Below are 17,283 nucleotides of genomic sequence, written 5' to 3'. Positions count from 1 at the left end.
ATCCGCAAAAAGCGAAAGCTTGACTTCATCTTTGCCAATTTTGATGCCTTTGATTTCCTTTTGTTGTCTGATTGCTGATGCTAGAACTTCCAGCACTATGTTAAACAACAGCGGTGAGAGTGGGCATCCCTGTCGTGTTCCTGATCGCAGGGAAAAAGCTCTCAGTTTTTCCCCGTTGAGGATGATGTTAGCTGTGGGCTTTTCATAAATGGCTTTTATGATCTTTAAGTATGTTCCTTCTATCCCGACCTTCTCAAGGGTTTTTATTAAGAAAGGGTGCTGGATTTTGTCAAAGGCCTTTTCTGCATCGATCATATGGTTCTTCCCTTTTTTGTTGTTAATGTGATGTATCATGTTGATTGATTTGGGAATGTTGAACCAGCCCTGCATCCCAGGAATGAATCCCACTCGATCATGGTGAATAATTCTTTTTATATGCCATTGAATTCGATTTGCTAGTATCTTATTGAGAATTTTTGCATCCATATTCATCAGGGATATTGGCCTGTAGTTCTCTTTTTTTACTGGGTCTCTGTCTGGTTTAGGAATCAAAGTAATACTGGCTTCCTAGAATGAGTCTGGAAGTTTTCCTTCCCTTTCTATTTCTTGGAATAGCTTGAGAAGGATAGGTATTATCTCTGCTTTAAACGTCTGGTAGAACTCCCCTGGGAAGCCATCTGGTCCTGGACTCTTATTTGTTGGGAGATTTTTGATAACCGATTCAATTTCTTTGCTGGTTATGGGTCTGTTCAAGCTTTCTGTTTCCTCCTGGTTGAGTTTTGGAAGCATGTGGGTGTTTAGGAATTTGTCCATTTCTTCCAGGTTGTCCCATTTGTTGGCATATAATTTTTCATAGTATTCCCTGATAATTGCTTGTATCTCTGAGGGGTTGGTTGTCATAATTCCATTTTCATTCATGATTTTATCTATTTGGGTCATCTCCCTTTTCTTTTTGAGAAGCCTGGCTAGAGGTTTGTCAATTTTGTTTATTTTTTCAAAAAACCAACTCTTGGTTTCGTTGATCTGCTCTACAGTTTTTTTAGATTCTATATTGTTTATTTCTGCTCTGATCTTTATCATTTCTCTTCTTCTGCTGGGTTTAGGCTGCCTTTGCTGTTCTGCTTCTATTTCCTTTAGGTGTGCTGTTAGATTTTGTATTTGGGATTTTTCTTGTTTCTTGAGATAGGCCTGGATTGCAATGTATTTTCCCTCTCAGGACTGCCTTCGCTGCGTCCCAAAGCGTTTGGATTGTTGTATTTTCATTTTCGTTTGTTTCCATATATTTTTTAATTTCTTCTCTAATTCCTTGGTTGACCCACTCATTCGTTAGTAGGGTGTTCTTTAACCTCCATGCTTTTGGAGGTTTTCCAGACTTTTTCCTGTGGTTGATTTCAAGCTTCATAGCATTGTGGTCTGAAAGTATGCTTGGTATGATTTCAATTCTTGTAAACTTATGAAGGGCTGTTTTGTGACCCAGTATATGATCTATCGTGGAGAATGTTCCATGTGCACTCGAGAAGAAAGTATATTCTGTTGCTTTGGGATGCAGAGTTCTAAATATATCTGTCAAGTCCATCTGATCCAATGTATCATTCAGGGCCCTTGTTTCTTTATTGACCGTGTGTCTAGATGATCTATCCATTTCTGTAAGTGGGGTGTTAAAGTCCCCTGCAATTACCACATTCTTGTCAATAAGGTTGCTTATGTTTGTGAGTAATTGTTTTATATATTTGGGGGCTCCCGTATTCGGCGCATAGACATTTATAATTGTTAGCTCTTCCTGATGGCTAGACCCTGTGATTATTATATAATGCCCTTCTTCATCTCGTGTTACAGCCTTTAATTTAAAGTCTAGTTTTCTGATATAAGTATGGCTACTCCAGCTTTCTTTTGACTTCCAGTGGCATGATAAATAGTTCTCCATCCTCTTACTCTCAATCTGAAGGTGTCCTCAGGTCTAAAATGAGTCTCTTGTAGACAGCAAATAGATGGGTCTTGTTTTTTATCCATTCTGATACACTATGTCTTTTGGTTGGCACATTTAATACATTTACGTTCAGTGTTATTATAGAAAGATATGGGTTGAGAGTCATTGTGATGTCCGCAAGTTTCATGCTTGTAGCGATGTCTCTGGTACTTTCTCTCACAGGATCCCCCTTAGGATCTCTTGTGGGGCTGGTTTAGTGGTGACAAATACCTTCAGTTTTTGTTTGTTTGGGAAGACCTTTATCTCTCCTTCTATTCTAAATGACAGACTTGCTGGATAGAGGATTCTGGGCTGCATATTTTTTCTGTTCATCACATTGAAGATCTTCTGCCATTCCTTTCTGGCCTGCCAAGTTTCAGTAGAGAGATCGGTCACGAGTATAGGTCTCCCTTTATATGTTAGAGCACGTTTATCTCTAGCTGCTTTCAGAATTTTCTCTTTATCCTTGTATTTTGCCAGTTTCACTATGATATGTCGTGCAGAAGATCTATTCAAGTTACGTCTGAAGGGAGTTCTCTGTGCCTCTTGGATTTCAATGCCTTTTTCCTTCCCCAGATCAGGGAAGTTCTCAGCTATGATTTCTTCAAGTACCCCTTCAGCACCTTTCCCTCTCTCTTCCTCCTCTGGGATACCAATTATGCGTATATTATTTCTTTTTAGTGTATCACTTAGTTCTCTAATTTTCCCCTCATACTCCTGGATTTTTTTAATCTCTCTTTCTCTCAGCTTCTTCTTTTTCCATAACTTTATCTTCTAGTTCACCTATTCTCTCCTCTGCCTCTTCAATCCGAGCTGTCGTTTCCATTTTGTTTTGCATTTCATTTAAAGCGCTTTTCAGCTCCTCGTGCCTGTTCCTTAGTCCCTTGATCTCTGTAACAAGAGATTTTCTGCTGTCCTCTATACTGTTTTCTAGCCCAGCGATTAATTTTATGACTATTATTCTAAACTCACTTTATGTTATATTATTTAAATCCTTTTTGATCAGTTCATTAGCTGTTGTTATTTCCTGGAGATTCTTCTGAGGGGAATTCTTCCGTTTGGTCATTTTGGATAGTCCCTGGAGTGGTGAGGACCTGCAGGGCACCTCCCCTGTGCTGTGGTGTATAACTGGAGTTGGTGGGTGGGGCCGCAGTCAGTCCTGATGTCTGCCCCCAGCCCACCGCTTGTGCCACAGTCAGACTGGTGTGTGCCTTCTCTTCCCCTCTCCTAGGGGCGGGATTCACTGTGGGGTGGCGTGGCCCGTCTGGGCTACTTGCACACTGCCAGGCTTGTGATGCTGGGGATCTGGCATATTAGCTGGGGTGGGTAGGCAAGGTGCACGGGGGCAGGAGGGGCAGGCTTAGCTCGCTTCTCCTTAGGTGATCCACTTCAGGAGGGGCCCTGTGGCAGCGGGAGGGAGTCAGATCCGCTGCTGGAGGTTTGGCTCCGCAGAAGCACAGAGTTGGGTGTTTGCACGGTGCAAGCAAGTTCCCTGGCAGGAACTGGTTCCCTTTGGGATTTTGGCTGGGGGATGGGCGGGGGAGATGGCGCTGTCGAGCGCCTTTGTTCCCCACCAAACTGAGCTCTGTCGACCGGGGGCTCAGCAGCTCTCCCTCCCTTTGTCCTCCAGCCTTCCCGCTTTCCTAGCAGAGCTGTTAACTTATGACCTCCCAGAGGCTAAGTCGCGCTTGCTGTCGGAACACAGTCCGTCAGGCCCCTCCGCTTTTTGCAAGCCAGACTCGGGGGCTCTGCTTGGCCGGCGAGCCGCCCCTCCGCCCCCGCTCCCTCCCGCCAGTCCGTGGAGCGTGCACCGCCTCGCCGCCCTTCCTACCCTCTTCTGTGGGCCCCTCGTCTGCGCTTGGCTCAGGCGACTCTGTTCTGCTAATCCTCTGGCGGTTTTCTGGGTTATTTAGGCAGGTGTAGGTGGAATCTAAGTGATCAGCAGGACACGCGGTGAGCCCAGCGTCCTCCTACGCCGCCATCTTCCCTCATCTCACACCACACATTTTTTAAAAGCATGATGTTATGGGCTGAATTTATCTTCCCCAAATTCATTTGTTAAAGTAATAACCCCGGTACCTCAAAATGTGACTGTATTTGGGAATAGGATCATTAAAGAAATAATTAAATTAAATGGAGATCATTATGTTGGGAAAATAAGTTATGCACCATAAGATGGCCTTCAGGACTAACATAAACTCTAGTCCCTAGCTTAGAGACTCCTCTTCCGGGTTCTCCCTGTTCTACATGCTCCGCGCTAAAGTGTCACGAATGCAGAAGGGACAACACCATAAATTACCCCTCCCGCTTGCGTTCGGGGCTCAGACCTTGGGAGAGACTATCTTCTCTGAGCCCATCCATGTAAATAAACCTCTGATCCACCAAGATCTCTGAGTTCCCCTTGGTTTCTCCGCCAGCGATCCAGCCTGGTTCTGTAATAATTAAGGTGGAGCCTATCTAATATGACTGGTATTTTTATAAGAAGAAATTAGGACATACTGATAAGAAGAGATTATATTCACAGGGAAGACCATGTAAAGACACAGGGAAAAAATAGAAGAGGCCTCAAAAGGAAACCTTCTACCTTGCCAACACCTTGATCTTACTCTACTAGTCTCTAGAACTGCAAGAAAATTAATTTTTGTTGTTTAAGCCACGCAGCCCATGGTATTTTGTTAGTGCAGCCCCAGCAAACTAATACATCTGGTTGGACTTTATATAAAAAACACATGCTCTCCATGTGGGAGTGATTTATTTTCGTCTAAATGAATGATTTCCTTTGCTTTTTTTTTAACAATAATTATGTGTTTCTGTTATAATTATAAAAATAGCCATAAAATGTTATATGGAACCATTCGTGAAATTCAATCTGAAAATCCTAATAACAAAGAAGCCAAGATGGAAAATATCCCATTTTCTTATTGTAAAGGAAGAATGTTTCTAGTATAGGAGAAAACATGGTAATTTTAAAAAGACAACTTAAAGAAAATTGGCAAGTATACTTTTGAAATCTTTCTATAAATATTCAAGAGGAAGCCTGCCGACTCTAAATTGCTGATACTGCTGTTTCAAAGATGCCTGCAACACAGGAAAGACTCAGTGGAACTATAAACGAGCTGTTCATTAAAGATACCTATGTAAATTACAAAACAAAAGGTAATATTCAATATAAAATGCTCCTATTTTTTTCAGAAAGCTTCACAAAATGAGTTTTAAGTTGGCAGTGATTACCAGCAATGTTTTTGTTAGGAACTTCACACAGCTTTCTTTTATTCTTAATTACTTTTGTAACTGCCAACACTTATTCAATTAGATATGTTAATAGTCCCTGGATTTCTGTACACCTGTTTCTTCCAGCTGTCTGCAAGGCTGGTTCTTCGACATCTGTATGGAATTGGTAGTTCCATTTCCTACCATTAAAATCACAGGAAAACAAGTCCTAGGATCAGTATGGGGTGAAAGAGCCTAAAATAAAGACAAAAGGCAGTTAAGTATGAATATTCTTGCAATGAAATCAGTGTTATAAGTATAAATTCTGGGATTCACAGACAGAAAGGAAGTTTCCCTTACTTTGTGTGTGTGTGTGTGTGTGTGTGTATATATGTTCCAGGTTGTAGAGTTGTTTTGGCTATGAAAATTAAAGCAAAAGTTAAGTACTTAAAAACTGAGTCATTTATAATTGGTTAAGATACCTTTCAAAAATGCTTTCCAGAATATGCTTTCCCCCATATTCCTTAAAAAAAATACTTACTGTGTACCTCCTATGCATCATAATTTAAGATATAGTGTCTTTAGAGAAGTAATTCAGTTAAAATGAGGTCACTTTAGTGGGACCTAATCCACATGACTGGTGTCTTTATAAGAGAAGACAGACATCCATATACACAGAAGAAAAACTGTGTGAAGACATGGGGAAAGTTTCCTATATTCAGGGAGTACAGCGGTGAAGACAATGCCCCTGACCTCATGGAGCTTATAAAGGAGTAGGAGGGACTGATAAATTCAGATTAGTTGAATGTTATGAAGATGATATAATAGGGTAAAATTACAGACAGGAAATGGTTTGCACAAGAGAAATGCTATTTTCTGAAGGTGGTTAGTCTTTTCAAAGGGGTATTATTGAAATGAGATAAGATCTTTAACTTATACAACCAAGAAAGATTAAGGAAATAATTATTTTACCCATTGTTGGAGAGAGTGCTGCATAATAGGCACCATAAATTGAAACAAACCATATTAAGAGAACATAGGCATAACACATTTTAAATGCACATAAGTTAACCTACAATTATATTTGTGGGATTTTATCTAAAGTGTTTGCACCAAGAGTTTTTCCTAAGGTTGTTCATTGCACAATTGTCTATAGTAATAAAATTTTGAGGAAAACTGAGTTTCAACTACAGAATACTTACTAAATAAATTTTTAAAATATGATACATCGGCAACATAGAATATCCTGCCTTCATTAAAATGATGTTATACTGTTTCTGATTCAAGGAGGCAAATCTTCCTCTCTCTCTCAGACTCTTTCATGATACGAAGGGAATGTTTAAAAGGTATAAGCCTACAAGTAGGAAAAGAGAATAGCCAGCAATAAACAATGGGAGGTAAATGGAAGAATCTCAGTAGATGAGGCATATCAAAGGAAGCCACAGTCTGGAACTCATGTGCTATGAACATCAGTAAAGAAAGAAGCTGATCCACCCAGCAAGCACAAGTATGGCAAAAGGAAAAAATAGTAAAAAGGGCTAAAAATGGCAGATGAACTCTGGAGAAATTTATGCTCCAATTTGTCCCCCTCCCTTGCCTGCCTCTAGTGGCCTGAAACTTTATCCTCAACCCCAAACAACACCTGGAAAAACCTAAGGCAGCTAAGGCTTATGGTTGGCACCATAAGATAAACACTTCCTCATTCTATTATATGGACATACTCTGACCTGATACCCAGTTCTGCCACTTACCCCAAAGAAAATCTGGCAGTCAATAAACCATAATTAGCAGCATAGATCATGCAGTTGGACTTATCGTCACCTAATTCTAAACATAAGCAAATGAGACATTTCCAGAAACGCTACAAGATCCAAGAGAAATACCAAGATTTAAAAACAAAAATAACCTTTGGAAAAAGTAAGAGAAATAAGAAATTACAAAGAAAGAAAGAGCTTCAAGTTAGAGTTCTCAACAACGTTTAGGAAGATATCACTTCTCTAAAATAAAACATTACATTAAACAAGTCAGAGAATAAGAAAGAATTCTTGAAAATTAAAGAGTTAGAGTTGGAAAAGAGAACCACTTAAACATACTGCCCTGCCATCCCAGTTCCAATCTAACTATCAGCCTCTTGAGTGCAGAAAATGCCAGAGAAGCCTGGACATTATAAATAAGTTCTTGGGCTCTGCTGGGGTCTGGTTGGAGAAAACAGATCTGCAACCTATGCCCCGCAGGATGGAGATGAGCCAGGGATGGCACCAAAAAGCCCAGGGACATGAAGTACAACACCTGGTAACATGAAGAGATGTGCATCCCCTGCCAGCCAAGGATTCCTAAAAGGAGAGGAATTCCTGAGGAACTGCGTGGAAACTAAATAAGGCAACTGAGTTGACCCTGGCCATGAGGCTGGTAAAATTTTATCCAGCTCAGTGCTTCTCCAAATTAGAAACATCTGGGAAGCTTGTAAAAATCCCATTGCCCAGACCACATGGCCTACCAATTAAATCAGAGTCTCCAGGGGTGGGAATAGAATCATTAGTATTTTTGAGGTTCACTATGTGATCTCAAAGCACAGCCAAGTCTGAGAACCAGTGCTCTAGCTATTTGCAGCAGCACCAACAGTGGAAACACCTGGGAATTTGTTAGAAATGGTGAATCTGGTCTTATTCCAGACTTCTGGAACCAGCATCTACATTTCAATAAGATGGCCAAAGGATTCACCTTTACATGAAAGAATAAAAAGTTCTGCATCTAGCCCAAGGACTAGAAATCCAGACCAAATAAACCAAGGATGGAGACTAGCCATTACTACCCAATGCCTAACTGGGAATAATACTCCTAAGGTAATTCCCATGTGCACAAAGATTGAAGACCCCTGCCCTAGACATTGCAATTGAGGAGACAAGAGCAGGAGAAAAGTTTTCCCTTTGGGACCCGAATGGGATATTGACAGATTATTTACTGCTTTATCATTGGCCATCAGGGAAATGCTGCAGTTCCTGTCTCCCCATAAGGGTAGACTCCACATAAGACAGGCAAGGAGCCCCATGCCCAAAAGATGAGACATGAGCAGATGAAGAAAAAAAGACACATCTATAAGGCTTCACAAGCAGAACACCCAGAATAGGCAGCTTCTAGAAAAATAAGAATATTTTTGTCAACAAAAACATTTTTTAATGTTAGATTTTAATAGATTAATTAGAGGTGATGTTAGCTGTTGAAATATATGTCCTTGACTTTTTTATTTTTTAGGTAATCTCTGTGCCCAATGTGGGACTTGAACTCATGACCCTGAGATCAAGAGTGGCATGCTCTACTGACTGAACCAGCCAGGTGCCCCCAAATATGTGTCCATGAATATAAAGTATAAGTATATAAAGTATAAGTATCTCACAAAGAGATGGATATCATGAAATTAGAGACATAGATGATGTTGTGGGTTGAATTGTGTCCTCCAGAAAGATCTTGAAGTCCCAACCCCATACCTGTGAATGTGACCTTATTTAGAAATAGGGTTTTTATAGATGTAAGCAAGTTGAAATGAAGTCATGCTGGATTAGGGTTGACTGTAATATGGTGACTTTATGTCCTTGAAAGGAATGAGATATTTGAAGACACAGGGAAGGTTCAAGGAAGAAGGCCATGTGAATAAGGAGACAAATTGGAGTTAGGCTACCACAAGCCCAAAACCATCAAGAATTGCCAGGAACCACCAGAAGTTGGAAGAGGTACATGAAATGATACTTTCATTTTGGACTTCTAATTTCCAGATCTATTGTAGAATAATATCTATTGTTTTAAGCCACCCAGTTTGTGGAACTTTCTTACAGAAGCTCTTGGAAACTAATGCAGATGACAAATCCAGAAAACCCAACATATAAATGGAGAACTAAAATAGCAACTAACAGACAAAAATTTTATTTCCTTGAGTTTAAGAAATTTTTGAAGCTTCACATTGAAAGGTATCACTGACTTCCAGTACTGACTATAAAAAACATGTACCTAGACATATATATCCTGGCAACAAATTCTCTTTCCAAAGATAAACCCTCTTTTGCAAAAAGGAGAAATTACTAACAAAGTAAAAAAACAATTGGACTTCTCGTCTAAAAAACCAGAAGCCAGAATTTAGTGAACTAGTATCTACAGACTTTTAAAAGACTGCAATGTAAGAATCTTATACCTAGGCAAGGTATAAATTTTCTCACCTGCATAAATGCAAAATGCATAAATAAATGAGTACATGTGAGGTACTATATCTGAAGCACATAATAGAGAATGGATTATAACAAAACTGCCAATGAATCAGAATACAGACTTTAAAATAAAGATGAAATCAAGAGACTACAATGGTATACAATTGATCTTATAACTGTATAGTTAAATTTAAATGAATAATGACAGAGTGAGAAATAGATATGTACACAATAGGTTATGATTTTAAACAGCATGCGATGGGTTCCTGGGTGACTCAGTCTGTTGAGCATATAAGTCTTGGTTTCAGCTCAAGTCATGCTCCCAGGATCATGGGATCCAGCCCCACATGGAGTCTGCTTAAGATTCTCTCTCTCTCTCTCTCTCTCTCTCTCTCTCTCTCTCTGTGTGTGTGTGTGTGTGTGTGTGTGTGTCTGTCTGTCTCAAATAAAAAACAAATAAAATAAATAAAAATAAAATAGCATGTGAACCTACTGGTATGCAGATCTTTGTACATGTCTGTAAGGCCACATATTTAGATGTAGTTTTTGGCTGCAATGGATTCAAAGCTAATAACTGTTTATTATATTCCCCCCACACACTTATAAATTCATTATTTTTATTTCCCCCTAGGTTAGAGTGTCTTCAGAACGTTTTTTCTTTCCATGCTTGAAGTTATAGTGATAACTTTCTATTGCTTTTACATTGAAGAAAAAATCTCTGAAATAGAAGTTTTTAATTTGCTTTGAAGTCTTGTTCTACTCTTTCTAATATCTTTTGTGACTGAGAAGCAACCATAAGTTTGTTTTCCCTTTTAGAAAATGTGTTTCTGCCCCTTCTACATACTTGTACAATCCTTTTTAGTTTTTGAAATATAGTAACCTCATCAGAAGAGAGCTCAGTGTTGGTTGCTTTTCATTAATTTTGCCTCACACATGGAAAACCCTGTAGGTAGAGAAATTAAGGTCTACCCTCAATTCAGGACATTTCTTTTATATTTAATTTCTACTGTGTTTTATTCTTTTTCATTTCTTTTCTATTCTATTCCCTTTCCTAGGAACACAAAGTATGTGCACATTGAATCACCAATATCTCATTCTTCTCTTTAATCTTTTTTTTTCTTTTGAGAGAGAGAGAGAGAGAGAGAGAGAGAAATAGAGTGCACACACATGAGCGAGGGGAGGAGCAGGGAGAGGGGGAGAGAGAGAGAGAGAGAGAGAGAATCCCAAGCAGGCTCAGCGCTGTCAGCGCAGAACTCAACATGGGGCTCAATCGCACAAACTGCGAGATCATGACCTGAGCCCAAGTCAAGAGTTGGACACTTAGCCAACTGAGCCACCCAGGTGCCCCTCTTTAATCTCTTTTGTTATAACTTTTATAAAAATCTTGTAGCTTTTCTTTGGTTCATGTTGTAGGTAATTTTCTCAACTATGTCTTAATGATCCCATTTTCTGCAGTGATGATTTTTCTCTTTACTACTTGGAAGGCTTTAATAATATTATTACTTTTATTAAATCTACTTCTTTAACAAGAATCTCTATGGCTCATTATTTAACATAACACTCATGTTCATTTCAGACCCCATGTTATACTGAATATTAGTCCAAAATAGATAGCACCTAAAATTTGATTTTGTTTTCTTGGGTAAGTCTTTAAATATATGCTCTTCAACTAAATTTTTCACACTGGTTTAGAGTGTGTTAATCCCACTGTATTCATAGAATAAGGGTTGCCAGTTTAGTATAATGGGTTGAGAGCAGGAGGGTTTCTGTTGGCTCAACTTTCTTGGTTTTTTCCTAACATCTTGAAAAGTATACTCCTAGAAAGTAAGCTAGAGGATGATCCTGTAGGTTAATGTTGTCACCTTAAATCATTCAGTGATTTTAAGAGCATGGGAAAGAAGTTAATACTATAGGAAGTTGTAGCCAAAATATCATCTTTCCAAAAAGCACTTTCTCTACATCTGTTGAAACCCATTGCATAAAGGCCAACTCAGCTAGGTTTGGAGAATTGTGGGGGGCACTTGGTTCTCTTTCACTTCTAATTCAGCTGGCCATACAGTCAGGGGTGTGGGTGTGGAACCCCATCAGATTTCTTTCTGTGTGATAAAACTACATGTTTTCTTCTTAATTAATACTTTTACTATTAATGACATAAAAATGTTAAATGAGGGGTGCCTGGATGGCTCAAGCAATTGAGCATCCAACTCTTGATTTCTGCTCAGGCCATGATCCTGGGATAGTGATATTAAGCCCTGCATCAGGTTCCACAGTGTGGAGTCTGCTTGGGATTCTCTCTCGCTCTCTCCCTCTCTGTCTCTCTCCCCCACTCATTCTCTCTCTCTCTTTCTCTCTCTCTCTCCCTCTCTAAGATAAAAATTAAAATATTAAATGACTATTTAAGTAGATATTCCCCTATCCTTCCAATGACTCATCCTTGTTTCCAGACTTCAATCTGAATTAGTAGATGTGACAGCAAGCAGACTCTAAATAGGGCCCCTAATGGCCCCTATCTCCTGGTATTTTTGCCCAGCATCATCCTCTTCCCTTGACTGTGAGTAGGATCCATGACTTGCTTCTAATAGGATCCATGACTTGCAAAAACGAAGGGGTGTCATGCATGTGATTACATTATATTAGAGTGCAACTTTTCTCTTGTTAACAGACTCCCGCTGCCTTCGATGAAGTGCACTGTCATCTAGAGAGGCCAATGTGGCAAGGAACTGACAGTGAAGAGCTGAGGGCCTCAGTCTAGGAGTCTGCAAGGAGCTGAATATTGTTACAACCACATGAGCTTGGAAATGGATCCTTCTCCAGTCGAGCCGCAGGTGAGACCCTATAAGACTAGACAAAACCTTGATTGATGTTTGTGAAAGACCCGGAAGCAGAAGACCCAGGTGAGCCATGCTCAGATTCCTGGCCCACAGAATGTACATTGTTTAATGTCACTACATTTGTGATGATTCATTTTGCAACAATAGATAAATACTATGGTGGGTTTCCTTCTCAAATCAGAACATTGCTATTGGAAAAAACATTCCAGATGAAAACAAATTATTTTGACTGAGTCATTGTTACCTTGTAATCTAATAGATCTAGGTCAAGGGGGGAAAACCCCCAAATGGATTTTCTCAATCCTCCCCATAGCCTATTCATATCTCCGATGCCTGTACCATCCCAATTAGGAGATATTGGTAGAATTTTCCAGAAATTTTTCCACCTGCTTTCCACAATGAACTCATAAGCTATCTTTGAAACATCTAGTTCCCTAGAAGCAGAGACTTACAAGGGGATTATAAAGCGTTTTAGTGTATGTTTTCAGGAGAAGAAAAAAATGAGGAAAGCAGGAGAGAGGAAAGGAAGAAAGCTAAGCAAGATATGGTCTCTCAGTTGGAGAAAAAAACTTTAATTTTTTTCCCTTAGGAATCTTTGGAGCAAAAGCTGCACCTCAGAACTGATTCCAACTTTAGGCAAGAAGCCCAGTCTTTTGCCCCTGTACTGATCAGTCTTTGGTTGCTGGCTATCCTGAAAAGTCTGGAGAGATTTGGATGGACAGGCTGAGTCCATAGCAACCAAGGCTGACGGCAACCGGAGGAAAGTTTCACACACTCAGTGAAGGGCAGGGAGCCAACTGCATTCACCAAGAAAGGTAAGTTGTGCTCTGCATCTAGGCATCATCTTTGAAAGTGTTCTAACCTATTATATCTGACAAATGGTCTTGAAATGTTTGTAATTGGCAGTATCTTTAGTTTCAGTGCTGCAGGCATTTTCTTCCCTATCTCTTTGGTCAATTTATTAAATTAATATGTGAAAGTTTACAAATTTGCTTTTAGCCCACTATCTGTCCAAAAGTTTCAGAGTTTGTGAAAATGCGGTAAACCCATGTGGTTAATTATTCATGCATTCTGCACTGGTAATACTCTGAATTAGCAAAATCTGTAGTTTACATGAAGGACCTGTCGACCATTTCTTACCCCACCCCATCCCCCAACATACCATCCGTCCCACAGAACTCGTGAGTTAGGGATTCAGTCTTACTGCTTCTGGATAAAAAATAACTACCGTCTCACTCAGATTGCATGTTTGTTGGCCCCATTCCCGCCTGAGTTAGGGGCACAGTGACTTGAAAACAATCCCCACAGCTCAGGTTATCCTCTCACCATGCCGCGGGGGTGGTTGGCAAGGTTTTTCCTGTCACAGCTGGTATGATCCTGAGTTACTCAGCCAGAGGAAAATTGCCTCCTAATGGAACCCTAAGCCCTCCATTCAATTTTCCCTTAAGGTCTGAAGAGAGCAATCCCAAGAACTCATGCTAAGCAAAGCCTCTTCAAAAATTATGGTCTGTGCTCATTTGAGAATCAGAAATTTTCAATTATATAGCCTCCCAGGATACATTTTAAGGAAAAACAAAAGACAATTGTTTTTGCTCACTTGTTAAACACTAACCATTTTGTTCCTAGCTCCATTACTTTTTTTTTTAACTTTATCCCTTTTATGCAAATAAGCAGCCCATTTTCAATCTTCCTTGAAATAAGAAATGTAGGCTCTGTGTATGGGAAATATGTAGTTATGGAGTTTGCTTTAAAAGTTGTCTTTGGGAGCAACTTGAAGTTGACACTTCAAAGTTTCAGAAGTGCTCTCATATCCATTGCTTCATTTGACAGGTGTTATAACCCCCAATTTACAGACCAGAATTCAGAGATCACCTCACTTTTAAAATCGTGTTGCTAAGAACAAACAGAACTGAGACAAGAACCAAATTTTCTGACTTAAGTCAGATGCTGTTTCTCTTCTTCCATGCTGCCTTTTAACTGTCAGCAATAGGCATTCTCAATTTCTTTCTTGATCCTAGGGATACTTGCTTTATTATTATTTTTCACTCAGGGATTCCACAAACACACAACAGGACTTAGTAACGCCCCATTTAGTGTCATTCAATATTAGCACTCCCTTTATGTATTTCCACATTCTCTAATGAGGACCCTGACTTAATTGTCTAACCCAGACATGTTATTTTACCAGTGCGACTCCAAGATGTACTGGTGAGTCCCGAAACTGGCATATTATTGCAGTTTATTTGAATTTTATTGTATCACCCTTATGCTTTATTTCTACTGCATTTCAAAGCAGTCCTTAGCATGCGTAATATCACTTAAATAAGACATAGTGCTGCAAAATGAGAGTTCTCTAGATATCCCCTGTGCAACCACAGGAGGCCCCTTCCAAACCAAAAAGCTGTGAATCTTATCTGTGGTTCTGTTGTAAATTTTGATCCGGAGGCATGTTTAATAGCTTTTCAGTGACTATCGTAAAGGGAGTATTTACTTGAAATGATGTCTGCTTATATTATTTCTTTCCCAAATTGCTCCCAGCAACTAGAAAATCTGCTTGTACCTCTCCATCAGTAGCCTCCCTGGAAAGGAGACATTTTCTGTTTGTATACTGCCTGAAGTATTTGATTTTTCTTGATGATCTTTAAAGTTCAGCCAAAAGGACAAACAGCACATCCAATGATTCTCAATCTTTTCACCACTAAGGATACTTTTATTACTTTGCTCCTTGATTTGAAATATTTCACCTGCCAAACTTCACATTTACCAAGGAATTCATTATTTCCCCATTTTTAGTACCATATATATATAAATATATATATATATATATGGTACTAAAATGATAGCAAATGCACAGAGCACTTGATATGCTGGGTGCTGTTCTAATGATTTGCATAATTAACTTCTTTAACTTTCCTGACTCTATGGGAGATGAATACTATTATCTTCATTTTGCATGTGCTGCACAGAAAAGTTAGACAACTGGCAGGAGCTGAGAGCTGAGATTTGAGCACAGGCATTTTAGCTCCGGAATCGATGCTCTTAACCTCTGCATGTGCTGTTTCCCATTTGTAGTGTCTAATTAGCAGAGATCTGTGAAAAGGTGTACCTCTTTTACTTTAAGAAAAATGGAATCAGGAAAAGACATGACTTCCTCCAATGGGCAAACACCCCAGGTGGAAAAACCATTCTCCTTGGAGTCAGGTTACTAGCATCCAAGTTCTCACTTCTCCCTTTGTTAGCTTTATACCTGTGTGGACATCTTTTATGTTGCCACGTCTCCAATTCTTAGTGTGAAAGTAAGGATGTGAAGATTTATCCTGCCTATCTCATACATTACTTCAAAAAAAAATCCTTCATGATACAATCTACCATGTGCCAGGCACTGTTGCTGGATATTGGCATGCAGATATGAATGAGGTGAAACTATTTCCCTGAAGGAATCCAGTGTCTAGAGTGGAGGTACAGAAAAGTAAACACATGCACACCCAGTGTGACAGGTTGATGCCATAGGAGTTATTGAATACTAGGGGAGAGAAAAGGAAGAAATGTGTCCCATTTCTCCAGAGTGGGCAGGTAGGGAAGGCAAGGTCAGGAAAACATCATGGAAAAGATGATTCCTGAAATGAGTCTTGAAAGATCAGGAATAGTTCACATGGCACATAATTGATGGGGAAACAGGATATGTGAAAACATGAAGATACCAAAGGAAAAGATATGCTCTAATTTGGAGCACTTCTAAAAGTATAGAAGACACAGCTCCTGGGCAGTTAGCAGGAGGGGAGATTGAATCACATACAGAGCTGGAAGATAGGTGTGACTAACAGGACAAAGCGTTTTATAAATTCCAAAGCATGATATAAATAGACAATAGTATTTGGGATCAGAGTCTATACTGACCGTTCAGCGTTTTCCTGAGTTGCATGATACCAGCTCATGCACAGCCCTGGATCCTAGAATTCAAGAACCCTTTAAAGAGCTCTGAAAAGTTTATTCCTGAGCAGTAATCCAGAAACACACAAGGTGTTGAAACCAAGACCTTTTCACCCCTTCTCATCCAGAATTTCAAATGAAATAGTGTAGTTCTCAGAGGCTTTGCATCTAGAGAAGTCAAAACTGTGCTTCTGACAGAGCTTAGAGAAATCACAGAAGCCTAAAGGATTCTAAACAAAGAATTCTGGTCGTATCATTTTGGGAAGACATGAGGGCCCGAGACAGAGAGCCTCAATCATAATTGCTTCAATTTTCTATTTCGCTTTGCTTTTGTAAATGAGGAAGGAAATGATGAGCAGAATAATTTAACTTAGGTCTCCTGAAAACACATTTATTCTCCCTTCTCCCATTTACTCTTCATTTTGCTTTTGGAGAATTTCAGTAAAAAAAATAGGAATGTGCATTGTCTAGGGGAAATTGCACTGGTATAATAAGTCCATGAAATTTTCAATGGGGCACAGGTGGGACGAAGACAGCTGTTGCCCATTTAGGCAAACGTGCATGTTTTTTAAGAGGAAATTATGTATAAATTGACCAAAATAACAGCTTTTCTGAATAATCGAGGTAACTGACACCATTCTACTCATTACCTTGTTGGTGTAAGCAAAAGTTTTGTAGACTTTAAAGATGCTACCATATTTCTTTTACCTTCACTCTCTCAGGTGTACAGGGAAGATGTTGGTAACCATAACTGCACAAAGCTCATATGGACCTGATCATTCCATTTGCAAGCAAACGAATAAGACCTTCAGGAAATATTAGGTTGTTTTGTTACATGTATAGTCTGTGTTACCTGATGTCGAATATCAAATCCGTGTTCACGGAGCAGAAATTACCTGTAAGGCACCAAATTACGTTTTAGATAGCAAAAGAGAAGTCCTACATCATTGTAACAGCTTTCAATTAAATTAAGGATAAATGCACAACAAGTTTACAAAATTCACTGATACCCTAAGTTGGATTTGGAGAGATATATAATTTTTTAACTAAGTTGATGTTTATCTAAAGCCCCAAGCTGTTAGTAAAAATTATAATGCTAATAACTTTTATTCCTATCCAATTTAAACTTTAGTCTAAACTAATATTATAA

The 17,283-nt window shown here is 39.3% G+C and overlaps 1 long non-coding RNA gene across 1 annotated transcript in view; it reads left to right on the top strand.

Moving 5' to 3' along the window:
• The first annotated feature begins 12,041 nt into the window (after positions 1-12,041).
• Positions 12,042-17,283, top strand: part of LOC147574947 (uncharacterized) — a 114,492-nt gene continuing 109,250 nt past the window's right edge. The window contains exons 1-2 of the long non-coding RNA XR_015243330.1: positions 12,042-12,197; positions 12,793-13,018. This is a non-coding gene — a long non-coding RNA (uncharacterized LOC147574947). The remainder of the gene's footprint in view (positions 12,198-12,792; positions 13,019-17,283) is intronic.

Source organism: Puma concolor, chromosome D4 (genome assembly GCF_028749965.1).
Source record: "Puma concolor isolate L17-30 chromosome D4, mPumCon1.1.hap2, whole genome shotgun sequence".
In the NCBI taxonomy this organism is placed as follows: domain Eukaryota; kingdom Metazoa; phylum Chordata; class Mammalia; order Carnivora; family Felidae; genus Puma; species Puma concolor.
The sequence above is the reverse complement of the archived record's forward strand: the minus strand, read 5'-3'. Positions and strand labels throughout refer to the sequence as shown.